This window comes from Malania oleifera, chromosome 4, assembly GCF_029873635.1.
Source record: "Malania oleifera isolate guangnan ecotype guangnan chromosome 4, ASM2987363v1, whole genome shotgun sequence".
Taxonomy (NCBI): Eukaryota; Viridiplantae; Streptophyta; class Magnoliopsida; order Santalales; family Ximeniaceae; genus Malania; species Malania oleifera.
In genome coordinates, this window is record NC_080420.1 from 122394916 (window position 1) to 122410823 (window position 15908).

A 15908-nucleotide genomic window follows, 5' to 3' on the forward strand; every position below is an offset into this window, starting at 1 on the left:
CCATTCAGCAGCACAATAGGAATCTATCAATATTCCAACAACACATAGAGTTAACACAATGATCTACAACTAATCGTGTTAACTACTCCCTGCCAGGTCCAGGTCTGTCCTATTACACTTACATGAAAGTCGTCAATGATTTGCCCTGCTTTTACTGGAATTGTTATCCCAGGAAAAACACGGAATACCGTCGAAAAATCCCGATCTTGCAACCGAACAACCCTCAACCAATTCTACCTATATCCAACATCCTATACTCTGGTATGTACTCACAGCGAAGCCTAACCAAGTCTATAAAGCCTAACAACCTAGTTAGTTCTGATACCAAGCTGTCATGCCCCGAACCTAGAAATGAAATCCAGGGGTGAAAAATGTAAACCAACTAGTTCCTGTATCATACAAAACATCCAAGATACGAAACTAGAATGAGGGTCCAACCCCGTAGGGTTCCCAGGCACCCTATACACATCCAAATATAACAGAATATACGCAGCGGAATAAGGTCTTTCTATATATATATATATATATATATATATATGTAGTACCATACCAGAGTCTATACAAGAGCAGAACAAGCCCTATCATACAACGTACAACTGGGTGCCCAACACATCCCAAAATGGCTACCCATCAAAACACAGTCCTAGCACTTACCCAAGCGCTAACCGCAATACACCGACCACTACGCTCCCTACACTAGGATGCTAGTTCCGGTTACTCGAAGGACCTGTAAAAATGTATGTACAGTAGGGGTAAGACACCTCTCAGTAAGGAAGAACACAGGTTATATCGGTGTATGACATTTGAGTGTTATCATGATGCAACATACACTTAGTTAAATGCAGTCCACTACTAATTTTACACAGTGCACACAAGTACACACACACATGAATAGCAATTTCGGTGTCGTCACACCCATCGGCCTAAAGCTGGCCCGCGACATACAGCGTTGGTCCGTAGCCAACCCGCGAACACGGCACCACCGGCACATAGCTAGTCTCTGACTCCTATGGCATCGTACCAGCTCTAAATTGGTGGATTCACACCCTTCAACCTGATCTGTCGGAATAGGCTCACGACCTCGGATATAGAGTCGGACAGTCTGCCAATCTATGGCCAGCGATTTCATACGCCCTCGGATATAGAGCCGGACACTCTCAGTACTTAGAACAATTCGGAACCGCGTTCCTACTAGCATTTTAATCAATCGCACACACATGCATGCTCATACAACCAAACAAACCACACCCATTTGGTAATCTAAAATCATGGTTTTCCAAACAATACAGTCTAAAACAAGTCAAGGCACGACCATCCCTATAACACAGTATAAATCAATATATACGTTCGGTTTTCAACAAAACCAGGGATGCAACCCGTCGCCCCTTTTTTTCCAAAACTATAATCATGAAAAACCCATACTTTTCCCCTTTAGATCCCCCCAAATGAGTAGCCAAAACACACACAAGACCGTGGACCGCAGTTCCACCAAGTCTGATTTCAAAAATAACCGATATAAACACAATTCCTTTTACCTTTCCCCTGAATAGCAAATCCCAAAATCTAAGGTCCCTAAATAGCGAACCAAGTTCCAAAACCTACAACCAATAGTACAGAATATACTCACAACAATGTTCTCTACTAAACTACCGGATCAGAATTGAAAATCAAGCCTTACCTCGATTTTAAGCCGAAACCCAAAAATTTTTGAAACGGGATTCTGATCCATAGAACTTGTAGAGAATCCTTCCACGATCCTTGTGGTAACTTCAGATTTACAATTCTCGCAACGAACGACAAAGAAATCTAGAGAGATGAAAAGTAGGGAGAGTTCTAGAGAGAGAGAGATAGGATTTAGTTTTGTTAGTTGAGAAGTAAAGAGAATTGATATTTATAGCCCTTTGACTCGGGCGTCCTCATCGACGAAATGGTGTACTCATCGACGAGTCTGCCATTGCCTTCGTCGACGAAGCGATGGCCTCGTCGATGAGCTTGAGATCCCCGGTTTCCTGAAATCTCTCGGCTTCTCCTCGTCGATGAACCTATGAACTTCGTCGATGAGACTTACATGAACTTTGTTGACGAACCCTGGCTTCGTCAACGAATCCTGCTAAATCCCCAATTTGGTCCTCTCTTATTTATTCAAACTCATATATCATGGTTCAGGTTCTTACATTAATTTCCTGCACATGTATGCTTATATTTAATTAATTATGAATGTGTGCATGATTTAAATATTATGAATGATTGGGATAAACTGAGCCTGCTATACTTGCTTTGATTATCAGCTCAGTTAAATTCTTGTTAGGTAATTGGTATCTGTTTAGACAGACCCTAGGTTGAGCTATATTATCTGTGATTTGGATTTGACATAGGCATAAATTTTTAAATACCCAATTTGAAATGCCCCAATCCTTTGTACGAACCCAGAGTGCTACTACATATATGTTGTACCTATATCTGATAAACATACATAAACAACCCACCCTAAATAGGGACAAACGGGTGTATCTTATACAGATTTGTATTCATGCATAGCAAAAAACATAAACATTCTTATGGGATTCTATAAAACATATACCAGATTTCTATGTGTATCCTTCAATACACAAAATCCATACTTAAACATAAATTGTATTATACGCCCTTACATTCAATTGGGCTAACAACCCAGTGTCGATACAAAAACTTACATCTACTAACAAGACTCTACGCACCAAAGTCCTTCTAGAAGACTAGGACCGATGTCTTGTAAGACTTGAAACAAAGGTTGTAAGATTGGGGTGAGATACTTCTCAGTAAGGTGGAAGATATTACATCAGTACGTGACTACATGAGTTTATTCCAACTCAAAAATAGTTGCACAATATCACATTCACAATGTTGTACTATAGCAGATATATAAACATAATTCAGCATCATTACAAGTAAGAGTTCCTGAGGTTAGACAAGCTCATACACTGTACGATCCCTCCACACGGTACTCAAACCTGTGACTTTGCCCATTTCAGTTTTTTAAATCATGTATATGAAAATTTAGGATAATGACTAGCTTTGGAACTTCCGTAAATATGCCTAATTACCTCGTGCCACGGGTTGTGCACTGATAAACTCTGACAAGGCCCTGTTCATGGAGGCACTATCAAGCATCATAGATATAGTCCGACTGCCCCACCTGGTCCATTATTTCACCAGTGGCCCCATACACTCCTGCAAGACGACTATCTCGATACCCACTCTGATTCACATGTGTGGTTGCACTGTACCTCAATTAGCAACGGAATTGCGCCTCAGGCTATTTAAAGCCTTAGATAACCTGGAGTGTCTTTCAACTCCTTCGGAGTGTCTTTCAACTCCTTCAGAGTGTCTTTCAACTCCTTTAGTAACAAGCTATGGTCCCAATTAATCATATATATAATTTACAATAGAAACATAACAACCTGTGCAGTTCCAATAATTTCACAACCGTAATCATGCATTCTTTCTTTCTTTCAGACAGTGGTGTTAACCGACACAAACGCTCTCGGTTCAACCCTTTTTACAAATAAAGCTTGGTGATTAACTAGTACCTGTTTTCCACATTTTCAGATAATAGAATGGAACTTTAGTTCTCACAATTCATTTACAGGTATAACGTTCAGTATGTTCCATTTCATATCATATGTCACACTTGTTTCATCAAAAATCACTATAAACAGTGTATAACTAAAAAAAAAATACCATTTGGACTGCAAACATGGGTATTAAGCAGTTCCTACTTTAGTTTTAAAACAAATAAATTAGTTTTTGAAAGTTTGGAGTTCATATGCCAAAACCCCATTTTCACCAAAAATCGTAAAACCGTAAAATCGTAAGAAACGACATTTATACCCAGTAAAATTTTGCAAATAAGTAGTGAAAACGTGCATAAAGACATAAGCTAACTTTCTAGTGGTTTAATTTTATAAAAATACTAATGTAAACAAATCCCCTGACCTTAATCCCGAAAATCGAAACACAAACGAATCGATCCAAAACAACAATTTGGGATTCTCGAAACCTAAAAACCGAAGAACAATACTCACTATAATCTCAACTACTACATATCTACCAAACCAAAAATGAAATCAGATCCTTACCTCAATTTTAAGGAAAACCCGAAAATCCTCAGATCGAAAATATGTTCTGCTATAACTATAGAGATTCTCCTCCTAATCTACGTAGCGGCGTCAGATTGTTGATTCTGGTAATAGACGACACAAAATTTTAGAGAGAGAGAGAGAGAGGGTTAGTTCGAGTTCTAGAGAGAGAGAGAGAGAATGGAGGTAACTTAGCTTGGAAGCAATGAATATTTTATTTATAACTAGGTTGACCCGGCTAGCCTCGTCGATGAGTTGAAGTTCTTGTCGACAAGCTAAAGAAGGTTGCTCATGGCCGAGAAAGTGACCTCGTCGACGAGCATGAGATTTCAGAATCTCTGAAAATCCCTCAGCATCTTCTCGTCGACGAGTCCCTACATCTTGTCGTTGAGCCACAAAAGAGGCTTTGTCGACGAGAAATGGAGTCTCGTCGATGAGCTATGTTGTTTTATCCTTTTTAATTTCTCTTCTCTTTTCTTTATTTATTTTTTCGGATTCGGGTCCCTACACAATTCACCCCCCTCTTGGGAATACACCAATTCCTATAGAGTCTCTTACCTTCATCTTCCAATGGATCTGCTAGATCCTTGCAATTTAAGAAATCCTCCATCCTCGGTCTCCACAGAGTATAATTTGGTCCCGTCAAATTGACCATGACTCCAGATCCTGAATCCTCCATGGAATGGACTTAAGGTTTTTGTTCTTACTTGCTCAAACGATATAATCAGAGTAAAATCACACAAAATCAACTGTACGATTGTGTCCAAAACGGCCTAAAACATTAGGAACAAGTCTGACCTGGTCAAACACATACCTGAAATGGGCCGACTCGGCCAAAAAATCCGTTTTGGAGTGAGTTGACTCAATAATGAAATATTCCCTAACTAACAGAATATTCTCTATCCATTATGACGCCATCTATGCTAATGTGGCGCGAATGACATGGCCTAGTGGAACTCAGTGATGACATGGCAATGGGACCTTGCAATGATGTGATAGTGGGTACTATTGATGACATGGCAATGGGTTTGGTGATGACGTGGCAAGGGTGAAGTGGCACGCTAACATGGCACCTTCTTCAACATTCAGCAAAGTAGATTTGTAGGAGCAGCAGGTTCAATCTGAAAAATAGGGGAAGAAATTGGATTTTGTGGCGGCTAGTGTGGCTTCGTTCAGAGTCGATTTTTGACTTTGTTTTTACCGTTGTAACTGTCTCAACACGAACTACATGGTGGTATGACTGAATTGAGGTTTTGAGCAACTTAAAAAAACTTAGAAACCTCCCAATACTGCTCTAATACCACTTATTGGGAAAACCTTAACAGAAAGCAGAGGTAAAAAAACACATAGAAAGACACCAAGATATACATGGTTCGGCCCATTCCAGCCTACGCCCACGGGAGAGATTACTATTATATGTATTTTCTGAAAATAGAGAGGAGGAGAAGGAGACAAAATTCTCACTCAAAACTCTCTCAACTCTCACAGCTCTCTCTACCTACACTGGCTCACTTCCCTTAACTCGTTTTTCTCTGTTATATTTTACATTCACAACACACACCCATTTATACATAGAGGAGGATTAATCACTTGAGAAAAACTATTACAATCATATTCGAATTTCACTCCTAATTTAGTGGAGATTTTGGAAAAGCATTCGCAAGTGATTAACGGAGGAAAAACCGCAGGAGAAGACCTAAATATCTGCTCCATAATTCCCACCTAAAGTAGGGTGTGGACCCATTAGAGTCACTAATGTTTGGACACCATAATTACCTCGGAAAATGAAACTTCTAATAACAAACTTATTTCTGATGAATATGTTTTCATCATTATATGTATATTAACTAAAAGTTCTCGTCATAAGTAACGTAAATAATAGTGACGGATATGAATTTCATCACTAAAAAGTCATTTTTAATGACGCTTTTAACCGATCATTAGTAGTTTCATTTATTAAAAATCTCATTTTCCCAAAAGGCTAGAAAATCTATGGTCATTCGTACTCAAGCATGGCTTAGAGAATCAAATATTATAGTTTATAATTAAGATTTAGGAGAGTAATATGTGATTTAGTGAAACTTTAAATGCTAATTGTGTAATTTATCTTATATTTAACTGTGATTCTAAAATAGTTATCAAATGTTGTCAAATTATATATATATATATATATATATATATATATAATATTAAATTTTAATAAAAATTTATACATTGATTTAAATTTTAATTTGAATATATGGTTAGATCTGAAAATTAAATTATAATTGTCTGAAATCTAATTTTTGAATATATTATTTTTAAAATTTTAGCTCTAATTGTTGAGAGCTAATTATTTACTAAAATTAATTTAATTTAATTAATTTTTAAAAAATTATGAAACCAGATCCCAAAGGATTTTATTTTCTAGAGAACAGCTCATGTGATTGCTTGGAATAGACTGTCTTTTTCTCTGACTCTTGTCCATTTGGACAACGTGTGTGGGCCTCATTTTAAAATTTAAATAAAATTAATAAAAGAAATTAGTAATATAGTAGAATTAACAAAATGAGTAAAAATTCATTATTCGAATCGAATCTGATCCGTGTGCATGGTTTATAACGATTCATTCTTAATTCTTATGTTAAATAAGTTAAATACAATTTAGAATTTTTTATTCATTTTCAAATGATTCGCATATCGAATTTTAAATTTTATATTATCAACGTTGTCAAAAATTAATATGTATCAATCAAGTCTTCCACTCAAATTCAAGATCAATAAAAAATAAAAACCTTGAATTCATAATTATTAAATACTTAATCATTTATTTAAATATTGGCCGTGATCGTGAGCATCCTTATCATCATAAATTCATCCCCCAGTTGAATCAAATGCGAATTAAAATTTTTTTACCCTATAATTTGCCATGATCCAACCATAATGTAGTTTCATAAATTGATCCCAATTTGCTTCTCATTTTTTCACGTGTTCCAACTAGTGGATTGAAAGTTGAAGCTGCTGGAAATCATTAGAGTATAAATTCGTGAAATTGAATGAATTTAGGTGTGATTCTATGTAGTTTTGTACCAAAATTTGCTTCCAAGCTACGCAATTTAAATTCATATTTTCCAAACACCACAAAGATAAATTCGCACCTAACAATGCAAAGCACGTATATTAAACAGAAGCTATATTTCCACAGAACGACGTCGCGTAAGGCGGGAGATGCATCAAATGCACTAACTACCAAGTGACGAAATTACAACTACTACCAAAATTTCAACTATATGGATATAGATAAACACAACACGTGCCTCACGAGCCAAGTGCTCGGCTAGTCCGCGGCAGCCGCCGTCGACGGCGGCGAGGAGCAGATTCCGCGAGTCCGTTTGAAGGAGATCTCTTGAATTCATACGGTACAGCCGCAGAAAAGGAAGAAGAAGCAGAGCATGGATACCAGAGCCACCGATTCGAATGCTGTGACGAAGGACCACAGCACGTTGTCGACGATCGAGAAGTCGAGATCCGGCCACCGGAATCTCCGCGGCGCGAAATACGAGGAGACGAGGCCCGGCCACCGTTGGACGGTAGGCGGCAGCGCCAAGTCAAAATCTAGCCACCGGAGGGCCGTCGTATACCACCGGAACGACATCTCTCTCTCTCTCTCTCTCTCTCTCTCTCTCTCTCTCTCTCTCTCTCTCTCGTCTGCCCTAGAATCTGGTAGGAGAAGAGTGAGCTAATATAAAGATTGAAGGGAGTGATCCCCTGCATGCCAGTACATGTTAAAGTGGTACGCCTTTATTCGAGAACTGATCTGGACCGTAGGAACTAGGAAGTGGATGCAGGATAAATTGCAAAATTAGCCCCTCAAAGTTTCCTTTTATTACATTTTAATCCTTTTATATTTACATTTTGACACATTGAACTTTAAACCAAGTGATAGACTATTAAAATCCATAATCTATGTTTTCAAAATTACTTTTTACCCTTTTAATACTGAAAAAGATAAATAAATAAAAATTATTATTGCAATCACTTTATTTTCACGATAAGATTTTTACTATCATATTATTAGTATCGTCTCGATTTATTCAAATTAAAAATGTTTAACTTTTACTATTTCAATTATTATAAATCTTGATATTTAAATATCAAAAAAAAATTACCTTCGATTTTTAAAATATGATTCATAAATTCTTGAAATTTTAGTGTCCTCATGCTCAATGTACTCGTAAGAATAACAGTTAAATAGTTTTATTTTCCAAAATATGCTCATATTTAATTAACAAATAATTTTTTACAAAAAAATATTGTATTTCCTTTAAGTGTTAGTTCAAATGGATATAGACGAGCTACGAGACTTCCTGATAATAAGAGATTTTAGATTCGATTTCACCTAGAGACTAATTTTTGATTTATTAAGGGTTCGTTTGGATTAAAGATTTTCTTTAAAGAAAGAAAAATAAGGAGAAAACTTATTTTTCCTTATACTTTCCTTCTATATAAGGTATTATAAAAAATGAAAGTTTGCTTTACTAATGGCGTCTTCCTCGATTTCGTATCATCTAGAGTAGTCGAAGGGTTTGTCCATGTTAGAATTCCCAATTAACCAAAAAAAAAAATGTACATAGTATTTTAGCACAAATTTTAACAAATGAAATACAAAAAGAGCAAATTTTATTGGAAATAAAATATCAAAAACAATTTAAATATATTGCAAACCAAAGAAAATACATATAAATGAATAAAAAAATTTAAAATCGTATGAAATTTTTTATATATTTTAAATAACTTAAGAGAATAATTTTAAAATCTCAACTCAAATATTTAAATTAATTGACATGTATTAATCAAATTTGAGTGAGGACATTAAGCATTGTGGTCTAATAAGTCAAAATTTGGAGGACTAATTGTGCAATTTGTCAAAATTTTATCAAAAGGTACTGTGATCTTGGCCGTTGATAGCACGGGTATGAGATGCAAGAATATTTGCGTGATCTACGGCTGAGATTGCACAGTAGGACAGCTGTGGAGCACGCATTCACCGGTGTCCCTGGACTAGAAGACAATAAGACATTAGAAAAAATAAATGAAAATTGACGGTTAGATTTGAATTTTGAGGAACCACTTCGAGCGCACTTTTCTGAAAAATGGAGGGAAAAATTGGAAGCTTTCCAAATCCAAACAATGCCCTACTTTTTTACTTTTTATTTTTTATTTTTATTTTTAAAAAGTAGAGAACATAATTTTTTTTTTTAAATTTGAGATAGAGGAAAGAAAAAGGTTAATCATTGTATATTTAATTTTAAAAAATAGGCTATAAATTGGACAAATTTTGGTGAATAAATATAGGCATTTGTGTATTTTTTGCGGGTACATTTTAAAATGAGTGAATAAATTGATTTATTTGCTTTAGTTATTTTATTTTCTAAATGAATATTCAATGAATTTAAGATTTAAAAAAGAATATACGCTAAATTAGATAAAACTAATTTATAAATCTTAGAACTTGTGTGTTTTCTTTGCAAATAATAAATCAAAATTTGTGACATAATTAATTAAATTAGGGTATATCGAAAATCCGATATGTAGATTATTTATGCGAAAAATAAGTGTTAAAACTTTTTATGCTAGCACCCTCGAATTTAATTGATACTTTTCTAAATATCTATAATGCACATATAATATTAAATATATTTATAAAATTAAATAAAAAAACTCAATTGGACTCGAAACTCAACTCGAGTATTATTACTGAACTTAAACTTAACTCAAACTCGAATAGAATCGAGTTGAATAATGGCAGCTAAGAAAAAAGATCGTTAATTTTTTCTTTCTTTTTCTATTACATTATTTTTTTTATTGCGAGTAATTTTGTCATTCAAATTTTACTTCTTTTATCTCTTTCCGTGTTCGAATAATTTAACAATATTAATTGAAGATGGGATAAATAATAAGTATATGATGAATTCTTAAAATAGATGAGTAATCAATGAACCCATCGGCTAAAGCCTTATAGGGAAAATTACGCCTGAGCGTGAAAGGATGAATCTTTTCCCAATCGAAGCCAGCAAAGTTAAACTATTAAATCCCCTGTTTGGCAGATGGGAAAAAGAGATTTCACCTTATGAGCTTTTTGGATGTCTTAAATGTCTCAACTATTCAGCTTAATCTGTCCCACTCCCACCATTTCAAATTTTTAAATCAATGGGAAGTTGAGAATTTCCTTTTCATGCCCTTTGATCCTTGTTTGGAAGCTTGCCTGATTTGTCAATTCTCATTTCCCACCAAAAGGATTTTGAATTCCTTGGATCTTGAAATTCCAATTTCTCCCTCACAATAATGAGAAAGTGAAGTACCCAATTACCTACCCCAACTATATGCATATCATAAGGAAATGGGAGCATGAATTTTGAGATTTCAAAAAAAAGAAAGATTTGGGACTAGTTTAATTTAATTTTATATTTTATATATTTAAAATAATTTTAATGTAATTTTATAATATGTTTTATTTAAAGCTAAATAAATTTGAGTTTAAGATTCGAATTTTATACTTTAACGAAAAATGTTAAAAGTCACAGACTCTTGATGATACGAGCCCATATGATAGGAATCGGTTGAATAATGCAGTGTGAGTCCCACATTGCATTACCTGAATGATGCTTGCCACGGAGTGTCATCACAGGCCAATGGCATATAGCACGACTCTACTTCCAAACACAAGGTAAAATAAATAATAAAATTATACCATGAGATAATGTTGTCAGATGGATTATCCTTCAGGATGGTTTGTACTATGTTGATTTATATCATATCTCCCTTGAATTAATTGTTTTCTCATTTTCCAGTTTGCAAACGAAAAATACTTACAGACAGATGAATAGAGAGAGTAGATGAAATTCTTGATGCACCATATATATGTGTATTGAACGCATATATAGAAGGTAGCAAAATAAGTTGATGTCCATCGAGTGACTCACAACTCTTCTATTTAAATTGATAAATTTGTGTTTAAAAAAAAGTGACATGGTTATATTCGGGTCAACTTGAAAGCAACTAGTAACTTAATAGGCTAGATGGATTTGGACAAGTATCCTGGGGTTACCAATTTTTTGTTTTCATAAAACATTAAAATAATAAAACCTAACATGCTAATGGGCCATGGCCCACTTGACCTATGCTCAGGCCCAGAAGACAGAAGAGCCAGCCCAAAATAGGCAATTCTCATCCCATCCCATAGCCATAGCCCAACATGTGTTTGTTCTTCTTTTGGAAACTTTGCCAACCTATTTTATTTTTTTTTTTGGTTCTTTGTGAGGCTAAGTGTTCATTTGATATAACAGAATTGGGCAAGTGATTTGCATGTGTTATTTTAAAAAAAAAAAAAATTAAAATTTTTTAAAATAACAAAGTAAAAATGTAAAATAAATTGATTAATTATGTATCTCTTATCCATCTACAACTCCTCAATCAATTAGATAAATTTGTGTTTATGTTTTATTCATGCATTTATAAGCAGGTCGAACCGAGTTCCATTCGTTTAAACTTCCTTTGTTAACAACTCAATCCATAAACTAATTCGTTTAGTCACCTCTGTTAGATTTAAATGTTATCCATTTGATAGGTTCCATCATTAAAAATACTTGGTTTCAAAAAATTTTAATTTGTTAAGATGAAGTTAAGTTAAATATTTTTAACTTATATTTGCACCACGAAAGCATGAGATAGGAATGTGAGGGGTGGCCAAGATAGGCATATCCCATTTTTGATGGTATGATACTAATTTGTCTTATGGGCTAAGATAAAAAGATTAGGTTACCCTTTTGTTTTATATTTTTGGTTATATTGTTCTTTTTCTTTATAGGTATTTTTGACTTAAAAAAAATTAAGCTTTATTTTATATATGATAATCTAAACATGGGATATGATTAACAATTGTAGTCAATCCAGTTTAGTCTCATAAACTTTAGCCACACAAACAAGACGCCCGCTAAATTTTGGTTATATAATAAAAGATCTCATTTCTTATCCTTTTTTGTGTCCACTCTCAAAAGCAAATATATATATATATATATATATAAGAGTATAAGACATCTGACTAGTAAGATGTAATCTATGAAACAGACATTCACTATCTTATAAACAAACATTCACTATCTTACCTTTTTATTTATTTATTGGTCAATTAAAAGTCATTAAACTTGTGTTAAACAACGGAGGGTAACTTATTTCCCATCCCATATCCCTTCCCACTTCTCTCCGAACTCAAACACGAAACCTCCAACAAGGATGTCTTAAGATTTGACCACAAAAATGCCTCTTAAGAAACAATCTTACCGAAGATACCTAATTAAGTTTGAATATAGCTTCGATTCTACCTCTATCCATTTCAATTAAAGCTAGCACTTACTCCTTCTGCTTTAGAATAATATCGTCGTTGGTTCTTCTGACATAAGATTCTCGACCTCCTCCGGTCTGGACAATCAGTCATCTCAAGAAAAGTCCTATACATAGCTAAATAGCCGGCTGGTTCCTAGTCGCATCTCGAGAGCCCAAGCCCTATTGAATCGAAGAAGGCTGCCTCATCTCTATGTGTCGCATGATTTGTTTTGTTAAATGTTTATTTAAAAAAAATATATATATAATGATTAAAGTATATGAATTTGATAGTTTATAATGGCAAAAGCATTATTTTTATTAAAAAAAAAAATTCAAAAGTTTTTATTTGTCCATGATATAAAATATGTAAGGAATGGTTATACTAAATTAACAATGAAAATGTCTATTCTAATCCTATTATATGTTATAATAACACAAGTTTTGCTTATATAGATTATTAAATTTCTTTATATTTTTTTATTTCATTAAACATGACCTTACAGTATTTAGTTCTTATTTTTTTTAAAACGAAATTGTGTTGACATATGAACATATTCCCCCTTTTCTCTTGATAAAACACAACATAAAACTCAAAGCATATCTTAAAAATTCCAAATATCTTTTTCATCGATACAATTTTTCATCTAAAATTTTAAATATTATTGTTATGATATTTAAGCAATACTATATTATTCCTTCCTCGTTAGTTTTATGAGTTTGTCTACATGCTTGTAGAAATTAGGTAGCACACCTAAAAAATTATATCATACTCCTAAAATCCCTTTATATCGTATTCTAAATTTTAAGTTCAAAGCCACTCGTAAGTCGTAATATAGCATTTCTCCAATAAGTTATTTTTTATTAAGCTATGAAATATTCTAATTATGGAGATATCTTACTCTTACAAAATATGTTTAAAGTATTCTTTTACTCTTTTCTCGTGTTAAATAAATAAACCCAAAATACTTATCAAAATGCACTACAATGACACTGCAATAAAATTGTAATAGGTAGATGAAAAATTAACATTTCAGAAATACTTTTCATAAAATATTTTTTATCTCTCTTTTTTCTCCTCAAAAATTGGGTTTTAGAAATTAGAACTAATATTAATAAATTTATATTTTAATAATATGTTTGTACTACCCTTTTCTATGATTTCTCCATTAAATAATATTTTTTTTGGTTTCTCACCATATATATGCACATTTTTGTGTTTATAGTGCATACATTCATTTCCTTTTTGGGATACAATATTTTTTTTTTTAGTTCTAGGTGTTTAATCAACAATTTCACAACAATAGAATGTGGCAAAATTAGTATCTATAACTAGTAGTATAGATTATGTAGTATCTACAACTATATTTTTATTATTAATAAATAAATTTATGACTATGAATTTTAATATAGAAATTTCATGTGTTCCTGCAAAATAATGAGTTAATTAACTCATCAAAACGGATTTAAAACGTGAAAAAGGGATAGAACTTTTGAATGAAATAAATTTTCATTGAATTTAATTCTCATCCTCTACCCCAAATTGCAAAATCCTAAGTCCATTACAAATTGTCAAACACAACAAAGAAAGCTTAATAATAATAATAATAATAATAATAATAATAATAATAATAATAATAATAATAATAATAATGTAGGTGTAAAAATTAAAGGATGTTCCACCTACATTTTCATATTTCACATAGCAAATTAAAAAAAAAAAAAAGCTTCTCTTTGTATAAAGAATGCTTATAAATAATTATCTTTTTTCACTTCCACTATAGAGATAGAATAGAGAAAAAAGGGAATAAGATATAACTTCCTTACTAATTTCAAAAGTTGACTTGGTGGAAATGGATATACGAACCCCCTCAAAAGAGAGCTTGGTTATTCTAAAGTTAAAAATCATTCACTAAAATATCAAAAGGTTTTTCTAGAGTTTGGACTTTGATCACCTCTATTGTTTTTATAGATTTTAGAACCTACTACCACCAAGAAGATCCAATTGCATTTGAAGTTGAAATTTGCACCAATTACTTGGCGTCATTAGTAATGAGCAAAGTGCCATGGTGCACTTGTGCAATAGTGATTCCAAAATAATAATAATAATAATAATTAATTAAATTAAATTAATTAAAAAATTATTATTATTAATTATATAATACAATATAATATATTAATATAATATAATATAATATAATATTATGCATATATATACATCTCAATCTTCCTGATTTCTCAGGAAGATTGAAATTCAGGAATACGCCCATGTAACGACCTGCTTATATTATCATTTAATAAAACATAATAAAATAGTTAACCTGAAACTCGTTGATAGCGGGGACACCTGTCATATACAGCGGAACTTAGGTAGCAGTAAATGTAAATCATCATTCTCATAACCATAAAATATAAAATATCAGAGCCAACTACAATCCACAGTGATACTGTATTCATATACAATCTTAAAATATCAAAAATACATCTAGGATCCCACAATAAAAATCTCTTAACCCTAGTACAAGACTTACCCTCCTAATGACGTAGCACAACAGACTCAACGGCGGCCACGACCCGCCGGTCCTTTTGGGTTTCCTGAAAATTATTTAAGTTCGAAGATGAGACACTTCTCAGTAAGGGAAAATAAACTAAATACGGTTATGTGATAACATAAATATTTTATGCTAATATAGATATACAGTACATTTTGCATACCAAAAAACATTAATCATTTAATAACTACATAAACATATACTTTCATATTTCTAATAAATCATACTGTTCATAAATTGTCTGGTATAGCTAGCAATACTGAAAATATACCCAGGATGAATGGTTAGCTGATGTCATGTATTACCCCATATGACAGGTTGTGCAACCTGAAGGCGGGACCCGATAATGGCTGGCCGACCACTGCCGAGTCAAAAATGTCTGTAAGTACGGACCTGCCATACCCTAGTTCGGACTACTAGGTGGATGTCTATAACTCTACATTGAAAATTGCATCGACTATTCATCTCCTACCCCCTCGTGGGGCGGTTAGTACAAATCTGAACATAGTAATCTGATCTGTATAGCTATGGTAGCGTGCTCCTAAAACTGAACTAAACTAACATCCGAGTTCTGATTACATATAATACATGATAATATAGTGTTTAACATAAATGAATTGATAGCATTTTCTATAATTTCATAAATACGGCATTGCGCTGAATATTTCGTAAATATGGCCTTGCGCCAAACATTTCATAAACACGGCCTTGCTTCGGAAACATAAAACATACACGGCCTTGCGCCGGCTATCAATCACGGCCTTGTTCCGAAAATCTCATACATATCATTCTGAGTAAATAAGTCATTTATCATGCATTTCAAAATCATCATATACTGCATTATTTCATAATTCCTGAAAACATGTTTATTCGTAAAATT